Below are 12,431 nucleotides of genomic sequence, written 5' to 3'. Positions count from 1 at the left end.
AACTTACCCAAATGATTCCTTGTGACTTTGAATTTAAACTTGAAGAGCACAATCAGTCTGAACATCCATACAATCCAATTTCTCAGTGGGAAAGCATTTTCAAAGTAAAGCTGTATAATTCTTTACTAAGGCTTTTCTCTTGTATAATTTCTTCCCACAGTTCTTTCATCTCTATTTTTTCTGGTTTTGTTATGTACGATGTAACGTAACATGCAACAGCAATTGAGTTATCTGCAACATATTGAATTTCCATGTTCGCATTCCACATTTTTTAAATGACTGGATTGTAATCATTGATATACTTTGACACTTCTCTTCTTTTTAACTTGTAGTTATTCTTTTGAGATTTCCGAGTTATTGTGTGCCTTACAGAAGAAAAAAAATAATTTACTCATCCTTTACAAATGACTGGACAGGAGAAACCAAACCGACATCTTGTGTAAAATTTTCCTTTAAAGTTGTAGTTTCTTCTGCAATACTTTCAACAACTGTGACTTTGGAAACGTAAAACTTGCTATCTCAAGCTTCTATCTCCTTCTTCTCTTGGTATCTCACATGTCACATACTATTCAATGAAAGACAATACTGTTTCATCAGAATCATTTCCAAATTTAGGTTCACCCTTGATCCATAGCAGCATGTGTATATGAGGTGCACCTCTTGCTTGATACTCCTTTCTCCAAAATAAATCGGTAACCTCTCCTCTTTTTATTGCAGATAAAAGACATTACAATATCTGCACACATATACAGGATCAATTGAACACAGTTCACCACGAGTCTTTATTTCAACATTTTTTATATTGGAATTCGCTTCTCTTAGAAATGTCAAGCATACTCTGCACAGCTAAGTGAGACAAACCTACGTTCCGTAACATACACATGAGTTCTTCATGACGACAATACCAATACTCATTTGTTCCATGTTGACATGCCATCAAATTGTTTAAGTGTCCTTCTAAATTTTCATCTCTTTCCTGAAGTTTCTCCACAAATTCTTTCGCAGAAATAACTTATTGATGAACTTTAGTTTTAAGTATGTGGTTCACTGCATACGACAAAGAAGACAGATCACTTTCAAACAAAAAGGTGAAATATGTATAAAATGCACTGGATCTTCAGAATATAATCTGAAATTTCAAGTGGTCAAATAGAGAAAGTGGACAAGTCAAGGACTGAAGATATTTATGAACATTTCACAATATGTCCTTTGCATTCAAAAGAAGTAATAGGAAGCAGCATTGAGTTATTTGAAATGAAAAAAGCACAGGGAACTCCAATAAGTGTATGGGAGAAAACCTTGGAAGGTCATTATTTTCCGCAGCTGTTTCCTACAGGAGAAGGTGGACGGAATAATGATCCACCTGTACCGATTGCAGCTTCAGAATATCGATCAACAAGATTCATCTTCTAAATTTATTACCTGTTCACCCATATTTACAGTTTTGTAATAAATATTGTTCTCTATAAGATATAAGGTAGCCTTTTCAACTTTATTAACACCCACAAAATCATTCCATATTTTCGGACTTTTTGTTACTACAACATTTGCTAGAATGACTACTGCCTAATTTTCCTCTTTCACTCCAGCAATAGTTTCAATATTTTTCTTAAAATCCAATGGTAAGTACACCACTCTTCCTTCAAACCTCTTGTCATGATCCTCCCTGATCTATGAACATTTCTTTAAACTTATAAACATTCTGTTAAAGACATGTGCTCTACTTTTAGTTCTTGTTATGGCCACTGAGACTTGTAATCCTTGCTATGGTACACTGTAGTAAATTTTTCATAATGATGCATCAATAAGACTCTGTACTTCATGTCAGTTATGCATTTGTAACTTTTGTTTGCTTTGCTATTGCCTTAACCCCTTCGACGCTCATGACGGAACGGTTCCGTCATGAGCGTCGGTTGAGCTGTGCTCATGACGGAACCGTTCCGTCATGACCACGCCCGCGCAGGAAAAGATCAGCACAGCAGGGGAATCCGCCCAGCATGGAAGGGGTTAATGAGACTCTAGTTGGAAGCACGGTAAACACACGTTAGTGTTTTGAACAACCGCGGCTTCCGTTCTGGCAGCAGTGCGTCTATTTAAGAAACCACGCCTTTACGTTAGATGCAGATTATTCTGAGCCCCCGGTCTGGAAAGGAGCTTTGTGAGGCTGTCCCTGAGTTTGTCATAATATGCGAGCACTTCGTGCCAAAAACTAAAGAGCAGGTAAGTCGCTCTTTTTACTTTGTAAAAGAACTGAGTTTACAGAATTTAATAGTGCTCTCCCTTTTGGAATCAATCTTCCGTGACAGAAAGGGATAAAATAGTGTGAGTTAACAGACACTTTGCATTGACCTTGGTTATGTTTTGTGAAAGAGTACCAGACAAGTTATTTTTATGACATTTTCTATTCACAAAGGATTTGTGAAACATTCTTCATTTCATTTGCCAAAGCAAGGACACTGCAGAGTCTATATGTGCTAAATGAAAGATAAGACATTTCAAGGATATTTCTTGCCTTCTTGTCCTTTCATTAGAAGGCTTGAAGACGAAGTGTAAATTTTTTTTTATTTCTTCAATTTCAAGTGATTGTCAAGTATTTTCTACATTTCATCATACACAGTAAAGAGGATATTCTAAACAATTTCCTACAAAGACTGTTTAACATCAAGGCTACTAATATTTTTTCCACAGGTAATTCTAGAGTTCATATTTCATAATTATATTGTTCTGGGTAAAGAAAGACTTGTTGTTAAATATTGTTGCGGTGTCATTTCAGATCTCCCTCCCCGCAGTACCCTCCCTAATTCCCTTCCCCTCATCTGGCCATCCTGAAACTCTGTTGACTTATTATCAGAGTCGGGGCTGCCAGAAGGTGGGTCACTTGAGGGTACTGCTCCTGAGGAACTGAAGGTACCCTGACAGAATAATCTGCCCACAAATTACGTTCCTCCCGAGCAGTACCGCCAAGATGGCAACATTAGAAGACCTTTGTAAAATGTTAGGTGACATGCAAAAAGAGATAGCAGCTTCACGTTCAGAAACAGCTGCTTTGGCCAACCAGGTGGCCCTTTTACAATCTCAATGCCTCAGTGATCGAAATGTACCACAGCCACCCCCGTCTATGACTAATCCTAATACTACAGCTTCAGTTTCTGTTACTGTTCCACAAGTTGTACCATTAGCATCCCCTGAACGATATGCTGGGGAACCTGGTAAAGTTCAGACCCTTCTGACACAAGTTCAATTGCATTTTATGGTTAGACCTTTAGCCTTCCCGAATGCTCAATCCCGTATTGCTTTCCTAATTTCCTTTTTGAGTGGAGATACGGCTATGTGGGCAGCTCCTTTAGTAAATTCAGATGACCCACTTTTGGATGACTGGCGGGCATTCAAAAGAGAATTTGAAAAGGTGTTCAATAGGCGAACCATTACCGGTTCTGCCGATCGTGAACTATTAGAACTACGACAGGGAAACATGGACATGCATTATTTAACTCAGTTCAATCGACTCACTGCTGAAACAAATTGCCCGGCAGAAAAAAGGTCTGCTCTTTTTTACCAAGGTCTAAGGGATGAATTGAAGGACTTATTAGCACCCATTGATCCTCAACCCTCATCTTCATAAGATCTTATTACCTTGACCTTACGTTTGGATCACCGCCTAGCAGACCTTAAGGGAGAGAATAGACGACCAGAATTCCATACCTTCATCCAGTCTAGGGAAAAAACCTCTCCTTTAAATCAAGACTCTACTGAACCAATGGATATCGGAGGGGTTAGAAAACCTCTTTCACAAGAGGAAAAAGATCAGCGACGTAAATCTGGATTATGCCTTTATTGTGGTAAGAAAGGACACTTTGTAAGGGAGTGTCCAAACAAACCTAAAGGACTCGAAGTCACATTTAATAATAAAGAAACTTCAAAACCATCGGAAAACTAATTTGCTCGAGAAAAAGACAGGAGTATTTCTCGAGTACCTTTGGCCAATCTCCGGAACAATCTTTAGCAAATACATTGTAAGTCGCTGTTCCTCATTTGTCTCTTCATGTTCTCTGTGAAATAGAAACCATTCATGAGACTCTAACGGTGATGTTAGATTCCGGAGCAACCGGCAACTTCATTAACTCTGCCTTATGTCACAAATTATCTATTCCAACTGTATCAAAAGTGCGACCCGAAACCGTGCGGGCTGTAGATGGAACTGTATTAACATCAGGTCCAATCACACATTCCACAGTAACAGTAACAATGACTTGTTTCGTTCATGATGTAAAGCATTGTGAATGCATTAGTTTCGATGTCATTGGTGCACCTCAATTCGGAGTAATTCTGGGAATGCCTTGGTTAACCCTTCACAATCTAGTCATTGATTGGGCAAAACGAACTATTGAGTTTATATCCGATTGGTGCCAACAGGAATGGTTAACTGTAAAACCAACCTCACAAGTTTCTGGCTCACAATGTTTAGCTGAATTAAATGAGTCTGATCCTCTTCCATTGGTCCAGATTATAGCAACAGCCGCAGAACAAGATACAATCCTGCTGCAAGAATAGAAAAGTTTTTGCAATGTTTTCAGTGAAACTAAAGCTGAAGTTTTGCCTCCTCATCGCACTTATGATTGCGAGATAGAATTACAACCCGGGGCAAAAATTCCATGCAGTCGCATATATGCCCTTACAGAACAGGAAAACACACATTTGCGGGCATATTTGGATAAGTACTTACTCAATGGCTTTATCCGACCCTCTAAGTCCCCAGCTGCCTCTCCTCTTTTTTTTATCCCAAAGAGCAGTGGCGAGTTGCGTGCTTGCATAGACTATCGAGCCTTAAATAACATCACTGTAAAGAACCGGTACCCTTTACCTTTAATTTCGGTTCTTCTTGATCAAGTACGTTCAGCAACCATATACACTAAATTGGACTTTAGAGGAGCATACCACCTAGTCGGTATTAGAGCTGGGGATGAATGGAAGACCGCATTCCTTACTCGATATGGTCTATTTGAGTATTGTATTATGCCCTTTGGGCTGTGTAATGCCCCTGCGGCATTCCAGTTTTTTTTAAATGATGTTCTAAAGGATCATTTAGATCAATTTGTCATAGTCTATATCGACGATATTTCGATTTTTTTCCTCCAACCAAGCTGACCATGAGAATCATGTCAAAACTGTCCTACAAACTTTACAAGTTAATGGACTGTTTTGCAAATTGTCAAAATGTGAATTTCATTTTACCAGAGTGGAATTTTTGGGTTTTATTTTAACTCCAAGTGGTATTACTATGGCTGAATGTAAAATTCAAGCAATTCAGGAATGGCCTGTCCCACTTGTGTAAAGGACATTCAATGTTTTTTGGGCTTTGCCAATTTCTACCGCCGTTTTATCCATCATTTTTCCACCAAGGCAAGCCCTTTGACTAAATAACTTCAGAAAAAGGTGAACTTTCAATGGACCACAGAAGCTCAACGAGCCTTTGAACTTCTTAAAGAGCATTCATCTCAGCTCCGATTTTGCAGCATCCTTACCCTGATCACCCATTTATAGTTGAAGCTGATGCTTCCGATACCGCGATTGGGGCTATTCTTTCACAACGAGATAGCTCTTCCCACGAACTTCATCCTGTGGCATATTTGTCTAAAAAGTTTCTTCCTGCAGAACTCAACTATACTGTGGCAGAGAAGGAACTTTTAGCTATTTGTTCAGCCTTTAAAGAGTGGCGCCATCATCTTTTGGGAGCCAAGTTTCCGATCACAGTGTACACTGATCATCGCAACTTGCAATTTTTGCGATGTGCTAAGGCTCTGACTCCACAACAGTTACACTGGACCCTTTTTTTTGCGGAATTTAATTTCACTATCACTTTTCGTCCAGGGAGTTCAAACAAAAAGGCCGATACTCTCTCTCATTACAACAAATCTGATCGCATCAAGAACAAAAAAGATCCAGTACCTAAGATTGCTCCAAATCATGTTGTAGGAGTGCCTAAATCCTTACAATTCTTAGAAGAATTGAGACAAAAGATGCCAGTAAAAACATTACTCATTCGGCAACAACAAGACCCTGGACGGACCATTCAAGATAATTTACCCTTTCAAAATAAACAACTGTATCTTCCCACCAAGAAATTGCAAGAACAAGTTTTGAAATGGAGTCACGATCACAATTTGGCTGGTCACCCTGGTCAGGTGAAGACTTTAGAACTAGTACAACGAAATTTCTGGTGGCCACAAGGGAAAAAAAGACACCATAGAGTTTGTTAAAAGATGTGAGGTTTGTATTCGAGCTAAATCCGATCATACCAAGAAAGCAGGGTATTTAATGGCTTTACCTACTCCACACCAACTTTGGGAAGACATTTCAATGGATTTTATCACAGATCTTCCAAAAGATCAAGGGCACAATACTATTCTTGTAGTTGTGGATATGTTATCAAAAATGGCTCATTTTGTGGCTTGTTCTGGTTTACCCTCAGCGTCCGAACTAGTATCTCTTTTATTACAACATATTGTAAAAATACATGGTCTGCCAAGATCCATTACTTCCGATCGTGAAGCCCAATTTACTTTGCGCCTTTGGAAAGCTTGGTGTTCAGCCCTTCAAATTCAAAGCAATCTATCTACCAGTTTTCATCCTGAATCCGATGGGCAAACCGAGCGAGTGAACCAGATACTGAAACAATATCTAAGATGTTATCTATCAAAGACACAAGACTCCTGGGTTGACTTGTTATGGACGGCTAAATTTGCTTATAACAACCTTAGCCATTCATCAACTAAGATGTCTCAATTTTTTGCCAATCATGGATATCATCCTCGGTTTTTACCCTGTAGAACACCAGATATTGAGACTCAAATGCCAGTTGTACAGTCCAAGTTACAAGAAATGTCTCAATTGATACGTTTATTACGAACTAATGTTCTTAAAGCAAAAGCTATTTATAAACAAAACTCTGACCGAAAGAGACTACCTGCTCCAACGTATAAATCAGGAGACAGAGTGAGGTTATCCACAAAAAATCTTAAGTTCAGAAACAAATACAAATTTCATCCTCGATTTATTGGGCCATTTGAAGTTCTAAAATGCATAAATCCTGTGGCTTACAAATTGAAATTACCAAAAACCATGTCTGTACACCCAGTATTTCATACATCACTGTTGAAATATGCTTCCAAAACAGCACAATTCCGTCCACCTCCAATTTTGGTAAATAAGCAAGAGGAATACGAAGTACAAAGAATATTAAGTAGTACGTTTCGAAAAGGAAAACTTTGGTACTTAATTGCATGGAAAGGATATGGTCCTGAAGAAAACTCATAGGAACCCAGCGATGCAGTGCACGCACAGCGTCTTGTTAAAAAGTTTCACAAACTACACCCAGACGCTCCTGTTTAAATGATGGGAGCTTGTTTTGGTGGGTAGGACTGTCCCTGATCTATGAACATTTCTTTAAACTTATAAACATTCTGTTAAAGACATGTGCTCTACGTTTCATTCTTATGCAGTCTAACAATAAGGAACTTTCTTGTTATGGCCACTGAGATTTGTAATCCTTGCTATGGTACACTGTAGTACATTTTTCATAATGATGCATCAATAAGACTCTGTACTTCATGTCCGTAATGCCTTTGTAACTTTTGTTTGCTTTGCTATTGCCTTAATGAGACTCTAGTTGGAAGCACGGTAAACACACGTTAGTGTTTTGAACAACCGCGGCTTCCGTTCTGGCAGCAGTGCGTCTATATAAGGAACCACGCCCTTACGTTAGATGCAGATTATTCTGAGCCCCCGGTCTCGAAAGGAGCTTCGTGAGGCTGTCCCTGAGTTTGTCATAATATGCGAGCACTTTGTGCCAAAAACTAAAGGGCAGGTAAGACGCTCTTTTTACTTTGTAAAAGAACTGAGTTTACAGAATTTAATAGTGCTCTCCCTTTTGGAATCAATCTTCCGTGACAGAAAGGGAGCACTCAGGTCAAGGTTAAATTACTTTCATTTACAGAGTAACTTTGCCGTTTTCAGACCGGAAAGCTTTTGAAAGAATTTGTTGAACAAAAGTGTGCTGAGTAAACAGCATTTTCTTAATGGAAAGTCTTTGAGGATTCTTAGACCATAAAATAGCGTGAGTTAACAGACACTTTGCATTGACCTTGGTTATGTTTTGTGAAAGATTACAAGACAAGTAATTTTTATGACATTTTCTATTCACAAAGGATTTGTGAAACATTCTTCATTTCATTTGCCAAAGCAAGGACACTGCAGAGTCTATATGTTCTAAATGAAAGATAATACATTTCAAGGATATTTCTTGCCTTCTTGTCCTTTCTTTAGAAGGCTTGAAGACAAACTGTGTATTTTTTTTATTTCTTCAAGTTCAAGTGATTGTCAAGTATTTTCTACATTTCAACATACACAATAAAGAGGATATTCTAAACAATTTCCTACAAAGGCTGTTTACCATCAAGGCTACTAATATTTTTTCCACAGGTAATTCTAGAGTTCATATTTCATAATTATATTGTTCTGGGTAAAGAAAGACTTGTTGTTAAATATTGTTGTGGTGTCATTTCAGATCTCCCTCCCCGCAGTACCCTCCCTAATTCCCTTGCCCTCATCTGGCCATCCTGAAACTCTGTTGACTTCTTATCAGAGTCGGGGCTGCCAGAAGGTGGGCCACTTGAGGGTACTGCTCCTGAGGAACTGAAGGTACCCTGACACCTCTTTGCAAGTCTGTTGGTGACAGTTTAAATGTTTTAGGCTCTATCCGAATTATAGTTTAAAAAGAATTAACACGTTGAATTAGAACAGACTCATATGTATTCAATTCTGCCTGTTCCTCCGGAATAGCTACTAATTCTAAGTTATTATGTACTGCTCTAAAAGGCATTTTTTTCTCTTATAATTTGTTATAACAATATTTACATAAATGTTGATCACTACCTAACTCAAATTGACCTTCCACCAACAAGTAAATTGTAAATTCTACCCACTTACCATTGTTCTCCTTTTCACTTTTCAAATACAAATCAACATTCCTACTTTGACTTTTATAATCAGTACGTCGACAACAAACACAAACATAGTCTCGTATTTCATACCACACTACATTAAACTTTCCAATTTCTTCTTCAAACTGATCAGTGCTAATCACTTTCCCATCTCCTCCAACATCTATAATTGTCAACCTTTCACGTTCTATGAACTGCTCCTCTGAACCAAAATATTGCATTTCAATATCATCACACTTTTTTTGAACAACTAATAAAGAAGCATATAAAAGTCTTGTACTCAGTTCACTTAAAAATAATGCAGAGCTTTTTACATAGTACACTTTCCTCACAAACTTCCGCATTTCTGAATAACATACTGCTAATATCCTCAACTGATAAAAAACACTTTTACAAACTTTTCTTCAAAGACAAGCCAGCGAATACCCATACTTCTCAGTATATCTTCTTACGTGACATAGATCTAGTCCTTGTAACAACTTAACGTTCTGTTTAATACTTTCTCTTCAAAATCACAATGAATGACTTCTGTTTTAAATTGAAAGCACTATCCACTATACTTTCAATATGCTGTTTCTCTTTCAGTTCAAAAACATTCCTTTTATATCGGAAGCATTCTTTCATTGAATTCTGAATCACTTTAGATCGAAAAAGTCTCTGACGATTTTCATGAAACTCCTCTTGTCTCCGAGTAACAGATACTATTTCTTTATCATCTTTCCTTTTCCTGGTATTTGAAATTGAACTCTGCTTCACCTTACTCGAAAAATTCCTATTTTTCCTCTGGTGTGATCCTTTTTTCATCTTGTACTTATAGTAGAACAACGTTTTTCTGTACTACTCCCATTTTTTCCAAATGCAAACTTTCGCCTTTTGAACAAATATATTTTTTTCTTCTCTTTTCTTGTTTTTTAACTTCTTCTTGGCATTTCCAAATTTTAATCCAAATGAAATAATTTTCTGAAAAAAAATAGATTCAATTATTTTTCACATTTGTTCACTATGTTAAAATTATAACATACAATTACAAAACTTCCACTAACGACTTCCACACCCAGTGCTGCAACGTGATTGAACATGACAGAGCAGCAATAACATGACAAGTAGTGCCATAGAACATACAGCAAGTATTTATTTAATTATTTACAAACATCTTTACAATTTATATATAACTGCACTACCTCATACTTTTCACCTCTCCGTCGCACCCCACCACCCCACACCACTCTCTCTGCAACCCACCACAGAGAACTTTATAGATAGTATTTGTAATTTTTTATTAATCTATGTACTGAAGATGATATTATCAACCAAAAAGCACACACAAAAATTACCATTATTAGCCTACAATTTTATCTACAACTTTCCAAAAATGACACTGCCCCCCTGGTTTGAAGTGCGGGGGGTGTCTGTGGGTGTCTGAGCAACAGCACTTTATTTTAGGTGGCCTCGAAACAGGTCTTTATGGGGGTCTACTTTCAGGCCTCGCAAACCTCATCCCTTTTTTTTTCTTTATTGCACTGCAGTGAGACTGTGAGAGCATGCACATTGCTCACTACTTAGAAGTGCAGACATCATGCCAGGTGACTCGCATTGTAGGAGAAGGGAAATCCTTTAAAAAGACACTTTTTCTCTCAGAATTTCCCTTCTCTTTTTGCAACGCAGGAGCAACATCATCGTGGGGTAATTAGCAAACACACCACCAGGCGCGCATCGCCCATTGCCCCGGACTCTCTCAAACAGCTTCCCGAGCGCACACACACAGCCGCACCCGAGTACTTCACAGGTTTTCAAAAGATCATTTTTTGGTAAAGCAGACTGTTCTTTTTCACCCCTTTTTACAGCCCCTACATCCCCACTCTGCCTATTGCTGAAAAAATTTGGCTCCTCGAAATTTTGCTCTGGTTGCGCCTCTTCAAACAACCACAAGCAAGCAACTCCAGCACGAACCTGCTCTGACCTTACACATTCTCATGCTTTAGGGCTACGAAAACACACGCTTTGCCTGCCTCACTTAGTTCTCACACCCCCTCTTTAATATGAACATAAAAGCTTTCCACTTACTTTTATATTCCTATACTGTACTTCACATGGAAATATAGAAATCAAGGTTCTCACCACCCCAAATTACCTCTCTGATATACTTTCTCAAATGTAAGAAATACAGGTATTCAGTATCTGTCAGTCACAGCCACTTTTAAACAGTGTACCTATATACAACTTGACAAAACGTTATGTTTCTAAATTAACGTCGTACACTTAAAAGCTCCTTTACATTTCTTTCGCTATATGTACCTTTCTTTAAAACACCACCAGAGAAGGATGGTGAAGTATGCTTCACAAAGAGCAACTCAAAGCTTTGTTATTCTTTATAAAATAATCCGCCTGTCAATGCATTTCGCAAAACTTTTGTATGTATGTATATAAGTAGCAATGTATGCATCAATTAAAAGATGGTTAGATGGCGCAGTGCTTAGGATAGATGAATGCTGGGCTTTAATTGGACCGGGTCTGAGGACCAGCACTTATTTTCAAGGAGCCTCCAAAAGGGTCTCTATCAGGCTCTATTTTTAGCCCTCACAAACATAGTCAATTTTATTTTCGGACCTCGCAAACATAGTCAATTTTATTTTTTATTTTTTATTGCACTGCAGTGAGAGCATGCACATCGATGTACGCATGCTTATTTTGCTCACTACTGAGAACTGGAGACATCACGCTACGTTACCCATGTTGTAGAAGGAAGGGAAATCCTTTAAAGAATGTTTTTTTCCAAACGTAGGATAATTGGAGAGGATTTTCTAAAGTACACAATGATACTTATCTTGATTTAGACCACGGCCCTACTTACATAGCCCACACCCCTTTAACAGCTTTGCCCCCCCCTTTTAGAGCACCACATGCAAATTTGTGAGTAAAACATATACCATGCCATAGGGCACTTCATAAGTGCTCCCAGTGCTACTACATCACCTTTATTAGCTCGACATCTGCACGTTACTATATTCTGTGTTTTAATCAGAAACATACCCACCTCCCCCACAGCCACAACCACCCATGCCCTTCCTTAATCGTACAAAATCAAAAAGAAACTCCCACCATTCCTAGTAGCGCCACTATACCCATACACAGGCTTAATTTTAACAGGTGTGTGCCGGAACACTTATCAACAAAAAGTATTCAAACATGCAAATTCGCAGGAAAAACATAAACAATACCATAGCACAGTTAATAAATGGGCCCAGTGAAACTACATTAACTTTACTAACAACACATGCCCACGTTACAAATGTCCGTCTTATAATCAGCAACATACGCACATCCCCCACCCCCACCCATACAATGCTTAACCTTACGAAATCAAACAACGAGCCCCTGCACGTCCCGTTACTGCCACTATAGCCATAGATAGACTTAATGTCAACAGGTGTC

This window comes from Triturus cristatus, chromosome 2_1 (genome assembly GCF_964204655.1).
Source record: "Triturus cristatus chromosome 2_1, aTriCri1.1, whole genome shotgun sequence".
Lineage (NCBI taxonomy): Eukaryota > Metazoa > Chordata > Amphibia > Caudata > Salamandridae > Triturus > Triturus cristatus.
Note: the sequence above shows the minus strand (reverse complement) of the source record.